At 51.8% G+C, this 25,886-nt stretch overlaps 1 protein-coding gene across 3 annotated transcripts in view; it reads left to right on the top strand.

Annotated features, from left to right (window-relative positions):
- The window catches only part of GNB1 (G protein subunit beta 1), an 805,062-nt gene that overhangs the window by 755,863 nt on the left and 23,313 nt on the right, over nt 1-25,886 (top strand). The gene's annotated exons all lie outside the window — the stretch shown is intronic.

Here is a 25,886-nt window from a genome sequence, read left to right as displayed (position 1 = left end):
TGTATTCTTATATTCATGAGCATGTGAATCCATGCCAGACCCATGCTGGAGAACAACAGTTACAGGTATGTAACTTGTTCCTGCCTCAGCTCTTGGAGGAAGTGCGGGCCATGATACGAAAAGGGGTGATGGAGCTGGTTCCCCAGCGACTCTGGTGCTCCAAAGTCTACTCCAGCTACTTCTTGGTAAGAAAGAAGATGGGGGAGCTGGAGGGAGGCTGGAGGCCCATTCTAGACAGTCTCAGAAACTCTGGATGGTCACGTTGCAGCACGTGCTCGGCTGACTGGAAAAGGGAATGTTTGACGTTGCTGGACTTGGAGGACACCTACATCCACGTCCCCATTCACAGGAAACACTGGAAATGTCTATGCTTCATAGTGCAGGGACAGCACTACCAGTTCAAGGCACTACCCCTTCGGCTAGAAATCGGCCCCAGAGTGTTCACAAACTGCCTGGCACCGGCCCATCTGTGTCTGCGGGGGATTCACGTCTACCCGTACCTCGACTTGCTCATCTGGGATTGCTTGTGGGAGTCAGCCATCGGACACAGACGTCGTGAAGCTGCTGATGGATCTGGGATTCTCCAACTATCCAAAGTCCTGCTTGACACCATCGCCGACCATGCTGTTCCTGGGGGCCAGACTCAATACAGTGTCCTGTCTAGCATCACCCTCAGAGGGGAGGGCAATGACCATTCAAGGGAAGGTGGATCAGCTGTTGTCGAAGACTGCCATGGTGCGGACCATCAAGTCGTTGCGTGGCATGATGTCATGCATGTAATTCATCCGGCTCTGTAGGTTACAGATGAGACTTCTGCAGGAGTTCCTGGACGCTTGCTGGATGCAAGTGTCCGGAAACTTTGCAGACAAGATAACGCTGAAAGGCCAGTTCCATCGGGCAATAAGGTGGTGAGGCGTCCGCTCCAACATTGCTTGGGGCACAGGGGTTTCCGAACCTTCCATTCCGGGATAGTCACCACGGACGCTTCCCTGGAAAGCTGGGGAGCCCACACCAGGCATCTGCACGCCAGAGGCCTGTTGCTGCTGGAGGAGAAAGATCTCCATATCAAAATCCTGGAGCTATGGGCAGTGTTCCGGGCCCTCAAGTCATTCCTTCTGTCTCTGATGGGCGAGGTGGTGAGGATCTTCACGGACATCAGGAAACGGGGGCACTCAATCCTCAGCGCTTTAAAGGGAAGCGAAGGACTTGCAGCGCTGGGCCGTCAGACAAGTCATGTTCCTTGTCCCGCTTCTCCTAGCAGGAGTCAAGAATACAATTGCGGACTCCCTCAGGGAGTTGCGCTCCTGCCACGAGTGGGAAGTTCGGCAGGACCAGGTGGACCCCATCTTCCCCAGATCGATCTGTTTGCAACAGCAGAAAACTCCAAATGCCAGAAGTTCACCCACAGATTCTAGCAATCTAGCATGGGGGGGGCGCGTTTTCCTTCCTGTGTGAAGGGATGTTTCTGTACGCATTTCGTCCATTGACTCTCCTGCTACGAGTCATCAACACTCAGTGTCGGTGCATGATGATACTCCTCGCGCTGGCGTGGCCTGGGCAGATTTGGTACCCGGACCTTCTTACCTATCTGTGTTGCCTCCGGTCAATCTACCAGTGGTCCCGAATCTTCTCGGAGAAAGAGGCGCACTCATGCATCACAACCCAGGATCGGTCAACCTGAGGGCTTGGCTCCTGTAGCCCCAGAGTTTGGAGGATATGGGTTGCCTATGGACTGCAAGGAGGTCCTTGCCAAGGCCAGGGCATCGTCGACTTTGAAGTGCTATGGTCACAAGTGGAAGTGTTTTTCTACGTGGTGCTGGTTGCAGAAGATTACCCCTCTGACGGTCACAGCCCCGCAGATTCTTCCTTACTTGTTATCCTTGGCCAAGGCTGGAATAGTGCACCCCTCAAAGTACATCTGGTGGCTATCTCCCGCTACACCAAGTCTCCAGGAAGAGCTTCAGGTTGGTCTCATCGACTCGTCAAGGAGTTCCTCAAAGAACTTTTCGCGATCTTTCCCGCCGGTGAAGGCTCCTGCCCCGGCATGGGAACTCGACGTGTTTCTGACGAGGCTCATGGGGGAGGGGCCCTTTGTGGCTATGCATCAAGCCCCTCTTGTTCCTCTCGTGGAAAACTGCTTTCCTTGTAGCGATCACCTCCTCCAGGTGGGTGGGTGAGATACAGGCACTATCCTGCAAACAGCCAAAGGTTCTGTCGGAATTCCATCTCAATGAACCTTTGTTTCCTGTTTTTTTTCCTGAAACCTTCAGCTCTGGCTGAGAGGGCTTTGCACTTGCTGGCTCTTGCTCATGCCCTGAAGTTCTACGTAGCACGCGCAAAGTTTTCGAAAGACTTCACAGTTGTTCGTGAACTTTGGTCCTGTGAACCACGGGAAGGCCTTGTCCAAGGCTTCCATCTCAAGGTGGCTCTCTGGCTGCATCATGCACTGTCATCTGTTGGCGAAATGACTGCTGCTTGGCTGTCCGAGATCCCACTCCACCAGAGCGATTGTTGCGACAACTGCTTTCCTGCCTGGTGTGCCCCCTGATGGACAGCTTCAGGGCTGCTACGTGGAGGGCCACGCACACCTTCACAACGTTTTTTTTTTATTTGCATTTTTAGAAAAAATCAGACATTTTCAATGTAACAACCATATTCAAGTGAAACCCACTTTAACAATAACTGTCCAGATCCCCTTCCACTTACCCTCCCCCAACCCTTCCTCTAACTCAACTTGTGTTCAATGGTGCGGAATATCTCTCATAATGTCTCCGTTCCGAAAGGTCCTACTAGTGTCTGTCTATCCCATCACAGTTCCCCTCCAAAACCTCCCCTCGCATGCTTCCCCTTGGCACCTAGTGCATCCATTGGATTAGTCTACTTGACTGCCGTCCCCCAGCCCCCTATTAAGCAGTAGGACAGACCACTCAGCATGAAATTCTTCCATTCTGTCATTGACCACCACCTTGAGTTTTTCCATCGCCATGCTTTGTACTTTCCTTTCCCACACCTCTTGTGGGTAACATTTCCTTTTTCCACCATTGGGCTATGGCCAACCTCCCCGCTCTTAACATGGCTTCCCACATCTTGGAAAGCCTCTGCTCTTCAAATGGATTGTCCTCCAACGTATTCCACATCTTTGACATGTAATGTCCACAGCTGTGCACTTAGGAAACGTTTTCAGCAGAGGGCGTCCTGCGTCGATGACGTTGGGTCAGTGTCCCTCAAAGGCCTCTTTCGAGGGCGACGTCACCTTAAGTTATGAATAAGATGCACGGCGCCCGTAGCCTCAGTTCTGGTTTTTCTGTAAACGAGTTGCTTCATGAAACTCGGCACGCCTCGTGTGTTCATCGTTAAGATGTCTGTTTTTTCGACCCCTCTGCCGGGACTGCAAGTCGAAAATGTCCGACCCGCATTGCGTTTGTGGTGCTTGGAAATGCCAGTTGCTGACTGCCAAGGCCTTGCAGGAGCAGAAGGGGAAGCTCCAGGTAGGTAGGGGCTCTAAGCCTACTAAGTCCCGAAAATTAAAGTCCAAGGGGGTTTACACCCACGACTCGAGGGACGAGTCTCCGCGTCGGGAGAAGGCCTGGGGATCTCTGTCCCGAGTGGTTCCCACCATTGGTCTTCCTCGTCCCGGCACTCTAGGAAGCGCGGTCGCCTCTTCCCCCTCGTCCTCGGAGGATGGTGCCTCGAGGAAAGTGGCATGCCCGACGAAGTCCTAGACTCCTGAGGAGTGGGCTGCTTTTAAGGAGATGATGTTGGCGATATTTCAATCGCAGGGCACGGTTCTGGTTGCGCCTTCTAACGAAGCTGGCAAGGAACGCTCTTGTACTGCGGCTTGCATGCCTTTCGGGCTCGGGTCCGCGACTCGCACAGGGAACCTTCGAGGTCCCGTTCGGGCAAGTTTTCGGAAGGTCACGAGACATGCTTCTAGGTCTCGGTCCTCGTCCCCAGCAAGACCACAGCAACCTACTAAGGGCTCGAAGCCGGCGGTGACTCGGTCGGCGCTGTGTCCGTCCAACTCGGATGCCAACACTTTGCCATCTTATCAGCCCACGGTGCCGTCTGTGACGCCAAAGCCTTCGGCGCTCATGACGCCGCTGTTGTCGACGCTCTCGACGTCTAAGCCTTTGGCAATCTCGATACCTTCAGGTGTTTTTACCTGCAATTTGCCATTGGAGTACCCGGATCTCTTGGATCCTCCAAGGAAGGCTACTCGGAAGTCTGTGAGGCCAGTATTGGACTCAGGCCCTCTTCTGTCCCCAGGCCAGGGTTTCAGCTCCCTCTGGACGACATTTATGAAGAGGAAGAAAGGTCTGAATTTGAGGACCCTGGTGATCTTGATGTGGTTGCAGTTTTTTCTGGTGACAGTCAATTGGAGGAGTTGAGGCAAACCCTCCATGATGCCAGTGGGTTGGACACTTCTCCGGATGTGCAATTTGGTAGGCCTATGCCTGGGGCTGATGATGAGTCTTCATACAGGAGGCTCATGGCTAGGGTCTCAGAGTATCTGGGCTGGTCCAGTCCTCCTAAAGACTTTGTACAGGATGATCGAACGGACATCTTAGATCAAGGTCCATCGTCTGACCCGGTGTTACCATTTCATCTCATCTTACCGAAAAGGGTGGCAGCTGCTTGGCAGTCCCCGGAATCTCTTCCGGCTGTTAATAAATCTTTGACTAAAAAGTACTGCCCTTCTGTTAGCGACCCCAGCTATTTATCCGCTCACCCCACTCCTGAGAGTTTGGTGGTTCAGTCGGCTACGGCCACCTCGAGGCAGACGCCGTACTCTACCATCCCTCCAGATAGGGACGACAAACGCTTCGACGGTTGGGCTCGGAAGGTATTTTCTGCTGGGAGCATGGCATTGAAATCTGCCAACTCCAATTGTGCCTTGGCAAGGTTCTCACACTCTGTGGAACTGTTTCTTTGGTGGCTGAGCATATTCCTGAGGGGAAGAAAGGGATGGCTTCCTTGCTCTTGTGCAGAGACAGCAAGGATGCCATGTGTGAATCCCTTCAGTCGAGTTTGGATACGGCCAACAGTGTTCTGCGCAGATTTGCGTGGTTGTCGGGTTTTGCTCTGGATGTGCAGGCCCGTCTTCTGAACATGCCCTTTGATGGCGCACATTTGTTTGACAGCAAGGCTGACGAGAGCCTTGAGAGGTTGCAGACCTCGAAAGCTGCGGCTAAATCTTTAAGCGCAGCTGTGAGTTCAACCTCTGCCTTTTCGTCCTAGGGACAGCAGTGGCGGGGAGGTTCTTTTCGTTACTACTCTTTTGGTAGAACGAGGGGGGGCTGCCAGTCAAAAGGGCCAGCGGAAAACCACCCGTGGTGGTCGGAGAAATCGTGGTGCCAAAGCCGCTCAGTTAGCTGCCTCTTTGGAAGCGGCTGCGGCAGGCAGTGCCTGAAGGCAAACAGTCATGAGGCCATATCCCATGGTTCGCCGGTTGAGTGCAGACTGTCTCAGCATCTCGAAGAGTGGCGATCCATTACTTCAGATGCATGGGTTCTGGATACCATAGCACACGGCTACTGCCTTCCCTTCCTTCAGCGGCCTCACGACAATCCACCGGGGAAACTCTCTTTGAAGCTTCCAGTTCCGCTCCTTGCGCAGGAAATCTGCACCCGGCTGGAGAAAGGTGCTATAGAACTAGTGCCTGTAGCAGAGAGGAAGAAGGGATGGTATTACCCTTATTTTTTTTGATACCAAAGAAATACAGGGGATTGAGACCCATTATGGACTTGCGTTGATTGAACAAACTTCTCAGGAAGGACAAGTTCAAGATGGTTACTCTTTCTCAAGTCCTCCAGGCCCTCCAACTTCAAAATTGGTTGCTGTCTCTGGACCTATAGGATGCTTACTTTCATGTGCCGATTCATCCCGCGCACAAAAAGTACCTGAGGTTTGCGGCTGGCGACTCACACTTTCAATTTCGGGTCATGCTGTTCGGATTGACCTCCGCCCCAAGGGTCTTCACTAAGCTAATGGTGGTGGTAGCGTATCCCGATCAAGCGTTGGATCATCTCGGTCTCACCTGCCACACCTCCCACAGGCTTGGCTTCTCCCTGAATTTCAAGAAGTCACATCTGACACCTTCCCAACAACTACAGTACATCGGGGCTGTGTTAGACACGTCCTTGGAAGTGTTCGCCTCCCAAGGTAAGGGCTCATCACATTGTGCAGATGGTTGACAAGTTTCAACATGCCCAGAGTCTCCCGGCTTTCGCATTATTAAGGTGGTTGCTCGGCCTCCTGGCATCCTGCTTTGGTCTGGTGCAAGAAGCCAGGCTTCGGATGAGATCCCTGCAGTGGGTCCTCAAGATGCAGTGGTCACAGTTATCAGGCAAGATGTTGGATCCCGTTCAGATTCCACTCTCGGTCTCCCAGGATCTTCTGTGGTGGGCCAACGAAGGGAACCTGATGAGGGGGGGGAACTGTTTTGGCAACCATGGCCGGAGGTACTGTAGTGACGGATGCTTCCCTCACAGGATGGGACGCTCATGGCAACAACTTGACCGCCAGCGGTCGTTGGTCTCCGTCGGAGTCCAAACTCCACATCAATCTGTTAGAGCTGAGAGCCATCAGGCTAGCCCTGAAGGCTTTACCGCCATCTGTGCAGGGGAGGAGTGTCCTAATCATGACGGACAACAGTGGCCATGCATTACCTCAACAAAAAAAGGGGGGGGTAGGGACACTCCCGTTGTGCAGAGAGGCGATGCAGCTCTGGTTCTGGGCCATCCAGTAGGGTGTTTCGATGTTAGGGAGAATTCTGATCTATGGCTGATTTCCCTCACCTAGTGAGTCCCCCAGCAGCTTTGCTGGACTTCTGGAGTTTGTTTTTCCACTTGGTAAGAGTGAGAGCTTTCTCTCCCCTCCTCCCCCCCTTACCTGTGTTGTGCTGTGTTTCTACCTGTTTTTGTGATTATGGACTCTGAAGTACACCACTTCAGTAGCCCTCTTCTTTTTGTGTCACACAGCACCTTCCATGCCGTGGCACAGGGTTGTCACGAGACTTCCCTCGACTCCATTTCTGAGGCGACTACCATCCCCCAGAAAAGGGTAAAGTTAGCATTAACTTTACTTCGTCAATATACCACAGATCCAGTACACCCCATCTTCCTTGGAGTACTGGCAAGGGTTAATTCGTATCCCTTTTTATCTGTACCTCCCTAGAGCATTGTTTCGCTCTTTTAACATTTAGACTTGGCTGGTGGCAGTGGCATCTACACTAACTTTTCTACCGCGATTATATTAGATAAACGTGGTACTGTCTTGGCTATTATATTAACCTCGAACATAAACCCGCTTGACCGAATCGTCTTTCTTTTGGCTCCGGTTGGGTTTATTCGCCATTTCTTTTTGTTAAAGTCCTTCTTGTGTCTTACTTTGCGCGGCAAACTAGGTTCGCCTTCTTTGTTCAGTGTCTTTTGGCAGGCTTCTGCTCAGCAGCCCTGCTCAACGCTCCTGGGTGTCTAGGTGGGCTGAATGTGAGGGAGGGGTGTAGTCCCCCCCTGCACAGGGTATCCTAGGAAACCCAAGTCGCTCTTTGTCATGATTGGGCAGGGTAGTTGTCCGGGCTGGACAACCCCCCTGCTGGGAGATTGACAGCCAGGCTGTGTGAATGGGGTTTTTTCGCATAAAAGGCAGGTCTCTTGGGCTAGAAGTCAGAGTCTCCACTGGAACTACAAGGAACCGAAGAGAAGCGGAGAGAACGACGGCTGCTGCAACTACCCCAACCCGGTGAAGCCCTGCTGCAGTCCTGAGCTATCTTCCCTTCAACGACTTGGAGAAGATCCAGTCCGGAGTCTTCTTCCCTTGAGCTTGGTGGGGGATAACCAGATCATCTTCTACAGCCAGAGGGTCCGCTTCCTTGGTCGAAATCGCTGCACACTGCTGTAGTGGTCCGTATACCCACCTGAAGAGCCTTTCCTGTTTTTAAGGAGCGCACCTTTTATTCCTCGTCGCTGCTGCCGGCTTCATCCTTGTGTGGTGCAGACCCCCTTCAGACGTCTTCCTTCACAACGAAGCTCCAGGAATCGTGGGTCTGCGGGAAACCAACAGAAACAACTGCCAGGGCACCTGCTGCACCACTGGAACAAGGTACTGTTCTCCTTGAGGAAACTGGGTGAATCCCTTTTCTTCATTTCCAACTTGTATTGCCACCTGTAGTCTTAATTGTGTGTAGTGGTCCCTAAGGGCACTGCACAGGATTCTGCCTAACACTCGATCTCGGCAGTTCATCTGGCTTGAGACAAATGCCGCGGCTGGACGCTCTGAGCAGGCAGAGCACGATCTCTCACGATTGGAAGTTGGCTTGGGAAGTCCTTCAGGAGATCTTCGCCCTTTGGGAAACCCCACAAGTGGATCTTTTCGCCACCTGTGTCAATCGGAAGTGTGAGAGATTCTGCTCAAGGGAATTTCCTCAGAGAGGAGCCGTAGGAGACGCATTCGTGGTGGATTGGTCATGCCTGCTGTTGTACGCGTTTCCTCCAGTCCCCGGCATCCTCAAGTGTTGCTGAGATGACGGAGGTTCGGTTCCCACATGATCCTCATTGCTCCGGATTGGGCCAGGAGAGCGTGGTACCCAGACATTCTAGAAATGTCAATCTGCCATCCACGTTGTATTCCCTAGCGAGAGGATCTGCTCTTGTGCGAGGGGTGGGGTGGGGAATGTGGTATCATGGGTGGGGGGGGGTCTGGTTCTCCATCTAGAGCGGAAGACTCTCAACCTTCACACTTGGTATCTGTAAGGTTGAGGTATAAGGATTGGGACCTCCCGGATGGCGTGATGGAGGTGTTGCTTTCGGCCAGGCGGCCTGCAACAAAATCCCTTTACCGTGGCGTAAGTTCTGCGACTGGTGCAGAGGTCACAATGTTGATCCTTTTCACTGCTCCTTTCCTATGGTTTTGTCTTTCTTAATTTCTTTGGCTCACAGGGGCCTTCAAGTGGGTACCATTTAAGGGTTAGCTGGCGGCGCTGTATCTTTAAGCACTCGTCTGAAGGATGTTCTTACTTTAAGATTACTTTGATTTCAAATATTCCTTAAAGGATTGGCTAATGTGTTCCCACTGTCCCCTTTCCAGGTGCCAGTTTGGGATTTAAATTTGGTTTTGAAATTTCTAATGGGTGCTCCGTTTGAACCTTTGCACTCGTGTCCTCTGAGGTTATTGTCCTTCAAGACTGTCTTGGTTGCAGTTACTTCCGCTCGCAGAGTAAGTGAATTGCAGCTACTTTCATCTATGCCACCCTTTACTGTGTTTCACAAGGACAGGGTTGTACTGCGGGTACGTCCTTCCTTTTTACCTAAGGTAATTTCTGAATTTCATTTGAGTCAGAAGGTGGTTCTTCCATCTGTCTACCCTCCTCATCCTGGTAAGGAAGAGGAGCGACTCCATTGGTTGGATCCTAGGAGAGCTCTGAGCTTTTACATTTCTAGGATGTTCAGTGTCAGAGTGGACAATCAACTCTTTGTGGGATTTGCTGGACACCAATTGGGCCAGGCTGTTACCAAACAGACCTTGTTCAGGTGGATTATCCTCAACATTACAGAGTATTACCGATTGGTGAGTAAGGACCCTCCTGAATGGTTGCAAGCTCATTCCACTAGGGGCGTGACTACTTCCACCGCTCTCCAGTGGGGGGTTCATATTAGGAATATTTGCGAGGCTGCTACATGGGCTTCGCTCCACACCTTTGTTAAACATTACTCCCTGGATACGATCCATACTCAGTATATCGCCTTTGGGAAGGTGGTCCTTTATTCCGCAGTCTGATTGGGTACTCCACTCCACCCCCTCCTCCATTTAATGGTACTGCTTTGGGAATCTGTCAAAGATATGGAATACGTTGGAGGACACAATCCATTCGAAGAACAAGTTACTTACCAACTGGTAACGTTCTTTCCACTGGATGTTCCAACGTATTCCACATTGTCCTCCCAGCCTGCCCTTCTGGAGAATTTCCTATGCGATTGGAGCTTAAGTTTCCGCAAGGCTATGTGCAGTCAAGCAGGCATGAGACTGGTGCCACATGTTCTAAGGGAAAAAACTTAAACTGAGGCTACGACGTGCCGTGCGTCATATTTATAACATCCGGTGATGTCGCCCTCGACAGGGGCCTTTGAGGGCCATCGACCTGAGGTCATCAACTCAGGATGCCATGCCCTTGGCTGAAAAAGTTTCCGAAGTGCACAGCTGCGGACACTACATGTCAAAGATGTGGAATACGTTGGAGGAACATCCAGCCGAAAGAAAGCTACCAGTTGGTAAGTAACTTGTTCTTCCCTATCTTTCTGTGGGCGCCCTAGTACCAACTGCAAAGGGTCTAGGTCTAACCTCTTCCAATCAACTCAGAACCTCCTTCCAATATAATTGTACCTTGGGCCACCACATATGTGCCAGGGTTCCCTGATTGCTGCAGCCCCTAGGGCAGAGTGGGGATACTCCCTTGAACATTTTAGACAATTTCCCCGGGTCTCTGACATCCCATTAACAGTTTGAAGTTGTGCTCCATCGTGCAAGTAAACAATCCTCCCTGGAAGACCACTTTTATATATTTGTGTCCGTTCTTACTCCGGGATCTCCACACCCACCAATTCCTCCCAATATCTCTGGAAAGTTTGCCTCCCCTTTAAGCCTGATTCTTTCATTGCTTTTTACAATTTGGACAGTATACCCTTCCGCGACTGACTGATCTAGGACTTTTTCCACTGGTGTTAGATCTCTGGACACCGTTCCCCCCCCCCCCCCCTCCACCCCATCCCCACCACTTGGTGTCATAATACCCTTAATTCGGAGGTACTTAAAAAGTTGTGATCGAGTCCCCTCCCAGTGTGTCACGCACCTTACCCCATTCCTGGAAGTTCCCATCCTCAAATAGTTGTCCCACCCTTTCCAGACCGGCGTCTGACCACCTCTGAGAATGCATGAATCCCTGGTGCCCCACCTCGAACTGGGGACCTCATATTGAGGACATTGGGGAGGGCCATGATGAATACTCTAGTGTTGCTCTTGAATCCCGCCAGACTGACCAAAAAACTCCCAGCGTAGGGTGTGACCACAACCCTTCCAGTATTGATCTAAGGGTGCGGCAGGGGGGGGTCGCACAAGAAGTAGTCCCTAATCTTCACTGGATGCACCACCAGATCCTCCAAGCAAGCCCAGTACGTCCACAACTCTTCCCCCATATGTTATAACATCACTCTGGTTTGTGCCGCTTGATAGTACCAGTGGATATCCGGGAACCCAAACCCACCTACCCCCATCCCTTGGAAGGGTTAGAGATGTCATTTTTACTCTTGGTTTTATGTCCCCTCCGGAGCTCCCCAGTGACTTCTCGAAAGAACTTGTCTGGGAGCTGATTCGGGACAGCTGTAAACAGGTATAGCAGCCTGGGGAGGACATTCATTTTATAGAGGTCATCCTTCCGTACCAGGTCAGTATCAAAGGGAGCCATCTCTTCAAGTCTGCCGTGAGCTGCGTGCGGAAGGGGCCAATATTGCCCGCCACCATTTCCCCCAAATCTCGTGTCACCCATAAGCCCAGGCATCGAATGCTTTTCTGGTTGACGTCATACCCTGGTAACTTCTCGCATCTAAGAGCGGGCTTCCTGACAGTAAAGGCAGGATGGCAGACTTCCCCACATTGATTTTGTGCCCCGAGAGCTGGCCATACTCCACTATCTGGGCTATTAATGCTGGTAGGGAGACCTGAACATTTGTGAGATAGGCCAGTACATGATCTTCAAACAATGACATTTTGCATTCTAGTTCTCCCCCGTGATGCACCTGATCTGATAATTTATCCGAACTGCTTTTGCCAGTGGTTCCAATGCTAGGGCATACAACAGCAGGGAGAGGGGGCATCCCTGCCTGGTGCCACTCATAAGCTCTAAAGACTCCATAACCCCCCTCCCCCATTTATCTGCACTCTCGCCCTGGGCCTGTTGTATAGCTTTGTCACCCATTTCAGAAAGCTTGTACCCATCCCCATTTTCCCAAGTACCTTCATCATGAAGGACCATTCTACCCTGTCAAAGGCCATTTCTGAGTCAACCGTTACTAGGCTTGCATCTAAGCCTCCCATCTGTGCCCCGTGACTCAAGTTAATAGTCTTTCCAATGTTATCTGATCCTTGCCTTCCCTTGATGAAACCCACTTGATCGCCATGTACTAGTAACGGTATACTCGCCTCCAGTCTAGTTCCCAGGATTTTTGCCAGTATTTTCCCGTCTCGATTGAGGAGGGAAATAGGCCTATAGGAGGAACATCTGGTGGGGTCCTTCCCTTCCTTAAAGATCGTGACAAGAACTGCCGCCATCATCGTAGCAGGGAGGGGTTTTCGCCAGCCCTGTGGTGCCAGCAGGAACCTATACAGTTTGTAGAATTGCATCGTAAAACCATCCTCCCCCAGGGCAGTCCCCGCTTTCATTCCCACAATTGCCGGCATGACTTGGTCAACTGTGGCAAGGTTTTCCATGCTGTCCGTTATCTCTTTGGGGAGTCCTGGAATTGGTCGTGTTTTCAGGAATTCATCTATTTGTGTCTCCTCCCACCCCACCCCCATTCCGATGCATACTGTTCTTTAATCTACGAACACACTCCCAATACTCTGGACGTCATGTATCTGTTGTCCTCCGTCCTTATAACAATGATGGCCCTTCCCTTCCCTCAGACTCCATGCCAGGATCTTGTCTGCTCAGCCTGCCTTTTCATGGTATTTCTGTTTCAGGAACTGCATTTTTTTTCAGTTTCCTGCATCAGTATAGCTGTCAAGTGAGTCTTCTATTTCCAGAACTCACCGGCCTTGGCGAGGCGAGAGATATTGTCCCCAAGTGCCTCCCGGTTGTATCGCCTCTATCTTCCTGCGGAGCCTAACCTCCCTCCTCTTCTTTTTTTTTTTTTTTTTTTTTTTTTTGGTGCCTGTTCTCATCATGGTCCCCATTATGCTTGCCTTGAAACCGTCCCAGACAGATTGAATGCCCATCTCTACTGTACTGGTAAATAGGAAGTATTCCTTGATTCCCCTAAGCAATTCCTGTTGCACGTCTTTATCTTTTAACAGGAAGTCATTTCATCTCCAATTCCCCCAGAGGTTCTTCAGTTCTCCCTTGTCAACTAGGATCGCTACTATACTATATCATGGTCCGACCATGGGATTGGTGCCACTTGAGATTGTAGTACCTTATCCCTCAGGTTCTTGTCTACCAGGATCAAGTCTATTCTCGAGAATGAATCGTGGGCAGCTGAGTAGTAGGTGAATGGCATATCCCCTTCTGGCACCGGGCGGGGTGAGAATCATATAAGCCCAGTACCTCATTAACCCCTGTGAAATGCTTCGATTAATTAGGATTAAGTTTACTCATTTGCTCCTCCAGCCTCTTTCGATCCCTTTGCGGGTCCAACACTGTGAAGTCCCCACCCACCATAAGTTGACCTTCAGCAAATTGAATTAATTTATCCCGAACTCTCTCACAGAACTCGCATTGCTGTACATTCGGGGCATAAATGGGGCCAATCGTGAATCTAACCCCACGCAAGTAGCCTTTTGCGAACACATACCACCCGTTGGGGATCGGCCAACACTGCCTCCATCGTGAAGCTCAATCTGGTCGAGACCAGGACAGCTACCCCCGCCTATTTTTTACGTCAGAGGCCATAATCACTTCCCCTACCTCCCGGGATTTTAATCTGGCTTCCCCTCCCTTCTTCTAGTGTGTTTCTTGTAGGCACATCCAATCGAGCTTGGACCTCTTGAACTTGCGTAACACCATAGATCGTTTGGCGGGTGAGTTGAGGCCCCAAACGTTAATGGAGCCTATTCACATCACCCAGGCCAGACATCTCCTTTTTCCCATCAGAACCCTTTGTACCCCTCTCTCCTGAGACAACTCACAATTTCCGGGACCCCCTTGAACCGGTTTTTGGCACCACACCATTGATTTAAAACAATAACTTGTGGAACATAACGCATGTTTCGAGGGGATTGTGTCCTCCCACATATTCCACATCTATGGCGGCGAATGTCCACAGCTGTGCTGCTTTCGAACATTTTCGGCAGAGGGCGTCCTGTGTCAATGGTGTCGATCCGTTGTCCCTCGAGGGCCTCTGTCAAGGGTCGACGTCACCGTATGTTGTATATAGGACGCACAGCGCCCGTAGGCTCAGTTCAGTTTTTTCCGCAAACGTGTTTGCTTCGGAATCTCGGTGCGCTCGATTCTTCTCTTCGAAAGCGATGTCTTCTACTACCTCGAAGTCGGGCTTTAAAAAGTGTCAGGACTGTGGTTCGAAGATGTCCATCACAGACCCGCAGGACATCTGCCTCTGGTGCCTCGGCGAAAGCCACGCCACCGCCGACTGCGTCTAAGGCCTTGCAGGAACGTAAGAAGAAATTGAAGGTAGGTAGGATGTCTAAACCCCATAAATTGAAATCCGCCGGGCTTTCGACCGATGACTCGAGGGGTGGCTCTCCACATCAGCGAAAATCCAGGGGGTCTCAGTCTAGGAGTGGTTCCCGCCATTCCTCTGCCTCATCAAGGCATTCTAGGAAGCTCTGTCAACGGTCGCCTTCCCCGTCTTCGTCGGAGGAGGACTCCGCCAGACTGTTGACTTGTCCCACCAAGTCTTCGTTGCCGGCCGAATGGGAATCATTCTGCCAGCAGATGTTAGCGATTTTCGAGTCGCAAGGCACAGTTCTGTCTGCGCCTTCGAAAGAAGCTGGCAAGGAACTGGCTCGGTCCTCCACTCACACGCCTTCGGGCTTGGGCAGTCGGCACGATCATCTGGAGCCGTCGAGATCCCGTTCGGACAAGGGCGATCGCCATAGCTGTGCCACTGTGCAGGGAGGCAATGCAGCTCTGGTATCCAGCAGGAAATTTTGATCTCGGCTGTTCATCTGGCCGGAGACGAAAACGTGGCAGTGGGCGCTCTGGGCAGGCAGAGCACGGTCTCTCATGAGTGGGAGCTGGCTCAGGAAGTTTTTTTGGAGATCTTCGCCCTCTGGGGAACCCCACAAGTGGATCTCTTTGCCACCAGTCTCAACCGGAAGTGCGAAAGATTATGCTCTCGGGAATTTCCTCCAAGAGGAGCCTTAAGGGACGCGTTCGTAGTGGAGTGGTCCTTCCCATTGCTGTACGTGTTTCCTCCAGTCCCTGTCATTCCGCAAGTGTTGCAGAGGTTCCGGAGATTTGGTTCCCGAATGATCCTCATTGCTCCGGCATGGGCCAGGCTAGTGTGGTACCCGGACCTTCTAGACATGTCCATCTGCCCTCCACACAGTCTTCCCTACCGAAACGATTTGCTCTCGCTAGAGGGGGGGTCGGGTTTTCCATCCAGAGGTCAAGTCGCTCAGCCTTCATGCTTGGTATCTAAAAGGTTGAGGTATAAGGATTGGGACCTCCCTGAAGACGTGATGGAGGTGTTGCTTTCGGCCAGAAGACCCGCAACGAAATCACTGTACCGTTGCCGTTGGAGAAAGTTCTGTGAATGGTGCAGGGTACAGAATGTGGATCCTTTCCAATGTTCCATTCCCTTGGTTTTGTCTTTTTTTGCTTTCTTTAGCCCACAAGGGCCTGCAAGTGGGTAGCATTAAGGGTTACCTCGCGGCGCTGTCCATATTTAAGCGCTCGTCTGAGGAATGTTCTTATTTTAAGATCCCTTTTGATTTCTCAGTTTCTAAAAGGGCTAACTAATGTTTCCACCGTCGCCTTTCCAGGTGCCGGGATGGGATTTGAATTTGGTTTTAAAGTTCCTAATAGGGATTTTAAGAATTCAGCATGTGATAGAGGGCGCTAGAGAGCCGTCCAAGATGGCGGCCTCCCTGTGAGCTCCGCGGAGCTCCCCTAAAATCCTGACTAATCGAGGCATCTGCGATGGGCAATGTGTATGCTGCCACCTCCAGTTTGTAGCCAAGGCGATTCTGAACGGAACGAAGTACCTCTTTCATCGAACCTCGGACGCTGGGTCCCGATTCCTCGACGACGAGAAACCACCCCCCACCCCTGTCCGAGTGGAGCATAGGCACGGGCCGGACGCGAGGCGGTTGGAGGCGGGGCGGGCCTGGGGCTCAGAGGGGGACGCCCGAGCTGCCGAAGGCGGAGGAACATCCTGCAGAGTCTCGGAGGAGCCGTCCCGAACGAACGCCGAAGGCCAGGTACGCGCGCCCCGTGCACCCCCGTCCATACACCCCGGGGTGATGTCCGGCCTGTGAGATGGCGCGAGGCGCGGGTGACCGCAAGCCTGGGTCCACACGAGCCGAACCGATAACCAGCTGTAGACAACGCCTAGATCCAGCGTCACCCCCGCCTCCACAAACTCCTATCCAAAAGGGGAACATTGGGGAGAATCCCCACCGGTGGTGGCGCAACAAAGCCCGGATCAACCGGGCCTACTTCCCGCTACCATTAGGGCTCCCGCAACGCGAGCATCAATGGCGACTTCAAAGAAAATGGACAGAGCTCAAAAGAAGCTAAACTTTGAGGGCAGCTCCACGACCAAACCAACCACCTCAAATGGTAGAGCGCTGTCTCCCATCCAGGCCGCGGCCCAGGACGAGGAGGAGGCCCACGGGTTCGACATCAGGGAAATCCTCCTAGAACTAAAAGCCGGGATAGGCGGTCTTGGAAGCAAACTCGACACACACTCCTCCAAGGTCGACCTGCTCCAGCATCGGTTAGACAAACACGCTGATAGACTAGACACAGTCGAGCAGAGGGTGTCGGACCTCGACGACGGGGCAGTGGCCCTAACATCCAGAGTGGCCTCCCTAGAAGTGCAAATGAAAGCGGTAAACGCCAAGAACGAAGACTTGGAGGGCCGCTCCCGACGCAACAACATCAGGATCGTTGGAGCTAGGGAACAACAACTTACCATAAAAATGGAGGACTACATTGAGAAACTATGCGTGGACCTCTTCGGCACGGACATCCTGTCTAAATTGTTCGTCGTGGAGAGAGCCCATCGAATTCCCAACACCAGACCGATCCCGGGGGCGAATCCTCGCCCAATCATAGCGAGAGTGCTCAACTACAAAGACCGGGACGCCATCCTACGGGCGGCCAGGGAGAAAGGAGATCTTCAGTACGACGGCGATAAGATTCAGTTTTTCCCGGATTTCTCCCAGGCGGTCCAAGTGCAAAGAAGATCGTTCACGGCGGTAAAGCGCAGGCTTCAAGAGAACCAGATACAATACGCCATGCTCTACCCGGCCAAACTCCGAATCCAACACGAGGGTAAGACCCAGTTTTTCAACTCTCCAGAAGAGACAAGCGACTATCTGGACCGCTCGGGCTGCAGGCCAGCCTCCGCCAACGGAAGGCCACAAAGGGGGGAGAGACCGAGAAGAAATCCACCGTAAAATTCGCCCACAGGGCACCCAAGGGGACAGCTCGTGACTGCATGGCTGACAAGGAAAGACCACCGCAGCTCACTATCGAATCCGGGGAAGGGAGCTAACCTCCTTTTGGAGGGCCACTTGCGCCCCGAGCACAGCAATGCAAGTTGTTTTGTTACTATGGGACTGTTTACCACGGGCCAGTTGGGGGTTGCCCGTGCAGGGGAGGGAAGTTAATTCAGCAACGCCGCCTCGGCCCACATACCCCCGATCCACGACAGCCATGCGAGGAACTATATACCTAACAATCGCCAAGTCTTCCTGGCTCCTTCCCCGAAAGCGACCCCAGCCAATTCCGCGGGCCCCGGCCCGACAGGATCGCATCGACACGTACAGATGGCAGCGACGAAGTTGAAAATCGCCACCTGGAATATACGTGGTGGCAACCAGCCCACGAAAATGAGGAGAATCCTTCAATATCTGCGGAGACACAAAATTAACATTGCGATACTCCAGGAGACTCACCTGCTGCCCTCGTCGGAACAACATTGGGCCAGATCATGGGGATGCCATCGGTACTTCTCGTCTTACTCATCGTTCGCCAGAGGTGTGGCGATCCTGATCGATAAGAGGTCCAATTTTAGCTTCATTGAGTCAAAGAAAGACATTGAGGGGAGGGCCCTAATGGTGAAAGGAATAATCGCAGGAAAGGAAGTGGTGGTGGTCAACTCTTATGCGCCAAACACAGATGGACATGATAACTTTAACTGGATAATGTCCCACCTAGCCACAACCGACGCGTCGACGGTGGTGTGGGGTGCCGACCTCAATACCACACTGGACCCCAGGCTTGACAGATCCCACAACACCTCAGGAAAACCGTCTAAAGCCAGTACACAGGTTCGGGAGATTTGTCGGGCCTTCAACCTTTCCGACATGTGGAGAAGACACAACCGGGACAGCAGAGACTACACCTTCCGATCAGCGGTTCACAACACCAGTTCTAGAATCGATTATATCCTGGCATCTTCCCATAGCCCTTTTAGGTGGGACGCGTGCCAGATCCTACCAAGGTCCTACTCCGACCATTCGATGGTGGTGTTGGAGGCCACTCTAGCGGGCGCAGCAGTGCCAGGCCTCAACTGGAGGTTTAAACCCGGTTCACTCACAGATGCCGTGTTTGCAGCAGAACTGCGACAAGAAATAATCTCCTTCATAGATACCAACCAAAACTCGGTCGACTCCGCATGCACCATTTGGGAAACATTCAAGTGCTTTGTAAGAGGAATCTGCCTGACTAAAGAAAATGGGACACTAAAACTGATCCGAAGGGAACTGTCCAACATTGAGGACCGTTTGAGGGAATTGGAACAGAATCTCCTCAATACCCCAGATCCATGCACCCAAGCCGAGCTTAAAAAAGAACTCTTGAAATTTAAGGAGACAGCAGACCGTGAACTGAAGTTCCTGGGTCGTAGACAGCAGATCAGGCAGTACGGAGAGGGGCAAAAACCAGGTGCACTGCTGGCCCGACTATTAGCGATAGACAAAGTCCCACCCCATATTGAATGTATCACAGACGCGCAAGGACAGAAGGCCTACACGGAGGAGGAGATCTCCAACGCCTTCCGGGAATTCTATCAAGACCTGTACAGCTCAAAAGGAGCATCAGATCCCGAAGCGATACGAGAATACCTCAATGACACAGAACTGTACTGGGTAAGCCAAGACTTGCGCGAACCCCTGAATGCGCCCATCTCACTTGAAGAAATCCAGACAGCAATCAAATCTCTACCTAACACCAAAGCACCCGGTCCCGATGGGCTCAATGGCGAGTTCTACAAGGCACACATGGACATAGTGGCCCCCCTCCTCTTGCAGGTCTACGAAGAGGCGGTGGGTCGAGGAGCACTTCCCCCCACGATGCGCGAGGCCAACGTGATGATGCTGCATAAGCCCGGAAAACCTACAGAGAACTGCGCCTCGTACAGGCCGATCTCACTGATCAACCTGGACAACAAAATCTTGGCTAAAATTCTAGCGGCCAGACTGCTCCCTCTGATGCCAGCACTGGTGCTGGGTGACCATGCCGGGTTCATCCCGGGGCGCAGCACGACGTTCGGCATAAGGAGGCTGTTTGGTGTCATCGAAGCCCTAGACCCGACACAACAGGCAATAGCAGTACTGCTAGACGCCGAGAAGGCGTTTGACTCAGTGGAGTGGCCCTTCATGTTCGCGACACTGAGGCAGATGGGTCTGGGTAACTTCTTCCTGAAACTGGTAGCTCTGCTCTATAACAAACCACGCTCGTACATCACACTAGGGAACACTAAATCATTGGGGATCACACTAGAACGCGGAACGAGACAGGGTTGCCCACTCTCGGCCCTTATCTTCGCCCTGGTGATGGAACCCCTAGCCTCGAGGCTACGGGCCGAGCAGCTAGAGCGAGGGTTAAGACTGGGTCCTCACAGGCTAATCGTCTCCCTATACGCGGACGACGTCATGTTGTTAGTCAGTGACCCCCAAGTCAACCTTAACCCCGTAATGCGAGAGGTGATAAAATTTGGGTTGATGTCAGGACTGAAAACCAACCGCTCCAAATCAATAGTATTCCCCCTGACCCGTTGCACCTCAGAGTTCGCCGACGACCATGGGTTCCAATGGGAAACCTCAAAGGTGCGCTACCTGGGGATCAAGATGTCACGTAACCATCACGAGATATTTAGAGACAATTATGGAACCACACTGCAGATATTACAGGACCGTATTCAGAGATGGAAATCACTCCCATTGACGCTGTGGGGCAGGACCTCACTGACGAAAATGGTTATTCTCCCCAAACTCCTATATCTCTTCACAAATATCCCCCTACTTCTCCCCAAGTCCTTTCTGTCACAAATCAAGAGCGCGATCCTAGAGTTAATATGGGCGGGGAAGCCTGCTCGGGTGGCATACAACACACTCACTTTACCAATATCGAAGGGTGGTCTGGCGCTCCCCGATATAGAGAAATATTATTGGGCGGCTCAGGCCCAATTCCTGAGCCACTGGTACTCAACCCACTACATAAGACCACATGTACAAGTGGAAAGAGCCCTGGCCTCCCCCGATCTACTAACCGCAGTCATAATCAGCCACATCCCCGTGCCGCATAAAACACTGAACACGGTCCTATCCACATATGCGATATGGAAGAAGATCGCTAGTGAGTACGGTGTGGCTGTACGATTCTCCCCCATACTACCTATAAAATTTATCCCCGCCATCCCTCTCACGAATGAAAAGGTATTCCTGTTATGGGTAGACAAAATAGGAGTAAAAACGCTAGGAGACCTCTTCCCAGAGGGCACCTTTCTGACCCCCCAAATGGCCAGGGACAAGGGAGGGAACACATCCTTGGACGTCTTTCTCTATTTCAGACTCCGACACTCTCTACAGGGGCTATTCCCCTCATTCCCAAAGCAACCCCCCACGTGGGAACTGCTTCATAACACAATATTAGCACAAGGAGAGGGTAGACTGATGTCAACCCTGTACAAAACCTTGGTAAGTGACACGAGAAAGCTCCAACCTAAGGTGCAACGCAGATGGGAATCGGCTTTACAGGAACCAATTAATGAGGATGACTGGGCCTACATTCTTCGACAAATCCAAAAAGTAGCGCTAAATTCTCGCTACAAACTAATCCACTTCAATTTTGTGCACCAAACATATTACACACCCGTCAAAAAACGCAGGCACCACCCAGAGGCATCGGCTCAGTGCGAGAGATGCGCTTGTCCCAACGCCGATTTTCTTCATTTGGCATGGGTCTGCCCCGGTATCCAGCAATTCTGGTCCTCCGTTATACAAACAACATCTGAGATTATAGGAGAGCAGATGACCCCCCTGCCGCTGGGCCCGCTTCTTGGCCTCACAAGACATCTGCAGCCAGCATCACGCAAGCTAGCAGCACTTCTCATGGTACTAGCACGAAGAAGAATAGCCATGTCATGGGGCAGGGGCCCACTCCCTAGAGTAGCTGACTGGGAAAAGGATATAACTTATTGCCAGGATATGGACAGCGAATTTATTCGTACGCTGCCTCTACACGCACGCCCTCCTGACATCTGGGGACCATACATCACCTACCTGATGAACAAGACTGTTACTTCAGACTCAGATAATCCAAACGCCCAGAACACGTGTCCATAGGCGAGAGGAGCGGGAGGACAAGGTGAGAAACCTTCCATTCGACTAAGGCGACGGTTGGGAACATTCAGAGATACTGTGGAAATGGGGGATGGGGGGCGGAGGGGCGGGGGAACTGTTGTTGGGTATTGCATTCGGCAGCTCCCTGTTGGAGCTCTGCCCACTGGTTACTGTAAAAATATAAATAAAGTTTTGAAAAAAAAAAAAAAAAGTTCCTAATAGGAGCTCCGTTTGAGCCCTTACATTCTTTTCCGTTGCGACTGTTGTCTTTTAAAAATGTATTTTTAGTTGTGGTTACTTACGCACGCAGAGTGAGTGAGTTGCAGGCACTTTCCGCCAAGCCACCCTTTACTGTGTTCCATAAGGACAGGGTTGTCCTGCGGGTGCAGCTTTCTTTTCTTCCGAAGGTTGTGTCGGAATTCCATTTGAGCCAGAATGTGATTCTTCCAGCGTTTTATCCTCCTCCACATCCTGGTAAGGAAGAGGAGAGGCTCCATAGGTTGGATCCTAGAAGAGCTTTGAGTTTCTATATCTCACGGATGTCCCGGGTCAGAGAGGATGATCAGCTCTTTGTTGGTTATGCTGGAAGGCGCGTGGGTCAGGCTGTTTCCAAACAGACCTTGTCTAGATGGATCATTTTGACGATCTCTGAGTGTTACTGTTTGACAGGAATGGACCCTCCAGTAAGCTTACAGGCTCACTCTACTAGGGGTGTGGCTGCCTCCACTGCTCTACAGAGGGGTGTTCCGATCCACAATATTTGCAAAGCAGCCACATGGGCCTCTGTCCATACTTTTGTGAGACACTATTCCTTGGACTCGATCCATGGGCAGGATTTGGCCTTTGGTAAGGCAGTCCTTTATTCAGCAATTTAATTGGACATTCTAAAATTGTAAATTGTAAATTCTTTTCCCGCCTCCATAAGTTGGTACTGCTTTGGGAGTCTCATCGATGTGGAATACGTCAGACACAATCCCCTCTTAGAACAAGTTACTTACCATATCTGATAACGTTCTTTCGATGGGATGTTCCTCCGACGTATTCCACATCGCCCTCCCAGCCTGCCCATCTACTGACTTTCCTAACGCGATTGCAGCTTATGTTTCCGCAAGGCTTTCTGCAGTCATACTGGCAGGAGATTGGTGCCACACGTTCTGGGAAAAAACTATAACTGAGGCTACAGGCGCCGTGCGTCCTATATATAACATCTGGTGACGTCGACCCTTGACGGAGGCCCTCGAAGGACAACGGATCGATGCCAACGACACAGGATGCCCTATACCGAAAATGTTCCGAAGCAGCACAGCTGTGGACATTACCCGTCACAGATTTGGAATACGTCGGAGGAACATCCCATCGAATGAAGGTTACCAGATATGGTAAGTAACTTGTTCTTCCCTCTTCCCATTTCGCCCTCCCTAACCCCACACCCGAACCCCCCCCCCTCCCCCCCCTCCAACACTACTGGATCAGCTCAACCCAATTCTCATTTTCAAGCCCCACTCTGGCCTCTCGGCCACGTACGTAAACTTGACCTTTTTCCAAATGTCTCCCCCCCCCCCCCCCGGATCCCCTTAATTTGAAACATTATAACGCTTGTCTTCCCCCCTTCTCCCCCACCAGTTCTCCGGCTCAGGCGGGATCTGCTTTGGGCAAACCCAGCTTTCTGTCTTTTCTGGACCCCCGGGACTTTACATCTATTCGGACCCTTTAAGCTCCATCGCCCGTTTTCCTGATCTTTGCCAACATCCACCGGCTTCGCTCAGTCTTCTTCCAGCAACTCCTGTGACCCCTCTTATATCCTCCTCAGTCACCAATTTGTAATTGTAACCCGCCACCTCAAAGGAGAAAGGAACCCCCTCCCCAAAGGTATCTCGTCCACTTCTCATTGAGCAACTTCGTAAGGGGAACACATATGTGCCTCTTCGCCAGGGTAAATGCAGATAAATCTTGATATATTGCTACCTGTGTGTTTCGTAGGGCCACAGATTTCGTCCCCCTTGCCCTCTCGGATTTTGTGCCTATCAAGGTAGTTGTGGAACTGTGCAAGTACCAAGCACGGACCCTTCCCCGTTGGTTCTGCTCTGTGGACCCTTTCCAGTTTGGGCTCATCCATATTTTCATTGCCAAAGAGCATTTTCACCACCTTGTGTATGTCTCTTCGTAGGTCTGCTTTTGTTTGTCATGATGCCTACCCCCGGTGACTCAAACCAAGTCCAGCAACCCCGGGAGCAGGCACCAAGTTATCCCAAGCAAGCCCAACAACCCCTGCTAGGGGCTATTTGGGTGCAGTCCTGGCGTCCATGGCGCCATGCTCATATGGAGTCAGTCCTGGCGCCATAGCTCATAGATTAAAACTTACCTGATTCAGACCATGCTGCAAGAACTTCAAGCCAAAAGAGGCTTGGAAGGGACTACTTTACCTAGGGACTATTTTTACTTGGGTGGGGCTGAGGAGGAATACTTACCTGGGACTACTTTGGAGGCTATTTAAACCACGCCCGAAGAGCAGCACACGCTTCGCGTTATTCTGCATCCAGCAGCGTAACGCTCTCCGTGCCTGCAAGTCTGCATCCAGTTTTCTGTCATGCCCGCCTCGAGAGCTCCTAGAAAAAGGGAGAAAGAAGGGGAAAATGTTAGAACAAGAGCAATACCTTTGATCCTTACCTGAATTCCCGATCCATTGCACCTTCGAGTTGGAAGAAAAGTTATTTTATGCGCGTCGCCTCGCCTGCTGCAGCGCCGTGCTGAACTCACCGGCCTTCACAGCATCTTCAAATTCCACCGCATCCTTCTGAATGTTCCCGCCTCACTCCGGCACCTAAGGGGAAGACAAGAACAGCAAGGTGAGCCAAGGGAATACACAGAGGCAATATTAGTTACCCCCCATAGACTTACCTGATTTTACCACCGGGGGTACTATTCCTCTTCACGGGTCGGCGCAGCTTCCACTGCATCTTCGCCGAACCCCGGCCCCTAAGGGGAAACAAAAGAAAAGCAAGGTGAAACAAACGGACAAACTAGGGGAAACCTCTTCACCACAATAGACTTACCTGATTTTACCGCCGGAGGCATTATTCCCCGAGACTTCATACTTTCTCTCAGCGCCTGAATAAGGGAGAAAGCAACAGGTTACATATTGACATTATTTATCGAACTGTGTTGGATAATACAAATCCTTACCTGAATATTACCGGTTGCCACGAGGAACTCTTCGCTAGGGTCAAGCTGCAACCTGCAAGGAATCGGACAAGAGTGAAAGTCAGACATTTGAACTCTTACGAACTACATACTTACGGCGTCTTGCCGGGAATCTGAGTCCATATTGTTCTGGAACTCACCAATTCCTCCGAGCCAGTGAAGCAACTGGTTATCTACGCGCCCCTGTGCTCAATGCAGGATGGAGAGCTCATCTTTCCAACCCCTCGTATCCTGGACATTCTGGATACTCCTGGACCATCCGCCCCTGAGATTGCCCTGTGGGGGGATCTTATGTGGGCCCAGAGGCCTGCTCCTCCTTTCTATGCTCCATCCTCCATTGGGTACCCCCTCCCCGAGGCAGAATGGCCCTCTTGGGCACGCTGGCTGCCCTGAGGGTTGTTGGGGGTGCGGGGGGAGGGGGTTGAAGGGTATAGAGGGTGTCCTTTCTCACCATCCCCGTGGCCTACAGGCTAATTCTTTCACTATGCCCGGGTTGATGGAACCCCTCACCCTGGGGGACCGGCTCTTCTGGGAATGCTGACTGTCCAGATTTGGGGGGGGGGCGCATCACGAACTTAGCAGCTTGTCCCTCTGAAGGGTTGGCTCAGCGCGGCGCGGGTCATCCTCTCCACCCGCTCTGGTGTCTCTCGTGTGCCGGCTCCTCCTCCTGTCTGTTTCAGCTCTGCAGTGCCGGGTTCCCAGCAAATTCCACCATCGGCTCGGCTCTCAGCTCGAAGTCCTTTTCGCAGTTCAGCAGAGGAGAATACGCTTGCTATTTCGCCCCCAGTGCCTTCAACGTTCTTCCGCCTGGGGGAAACGTTGCAGGGTGGGGGGGAGGTCCTGTAAGTGGGGGCTCGATCACTTTACCCGGACTCTTTCAGGGGGAGAGCTACGCAGTTGCTATCTGTACGCCCCCTGGTGGCTCCATCCTTCACAAAGTTCTACTGCGCCGATGGTTATTCCAGGGAGGAGTCCAGAGTCGGCCAAGCAGTGCTATGCAACCAGTTTGCTTGAAGTGAGTCTGTACCAGAGGTAAGGGTGAATTGCTTCTGTTGAGCCTTGCCACCTTCCGTAGTTGTGTAACGTTGTACTGCTGTATATTCGTTAGTCATGAGCATTTAAATCCATGCCAGACCCCATGCTGGAGAAGGAACAAGTTA

Source organism: Ambystoma mexicanum, chromosome 8 (genome assembly GCF_040938575.1).
Source record: "Ambystoma mexicanum isolate Mex_15411 chromosome 8, UKY_AmexF1_1, whole genome shotgun sequence".
In the NCBI taxonomy this organism is placed as follows: Eukaryota; Metazoa; Chordata; class Amphibia; order Caudata; family Ambystomatidae; genus Ambystoma; species Ambystoma mexicanum.
The sequence above is the reverse complement of the archived record's forward strand: the minus strand, read 5'-3'. Positions and strand labels throughout refer to the sequence as shown.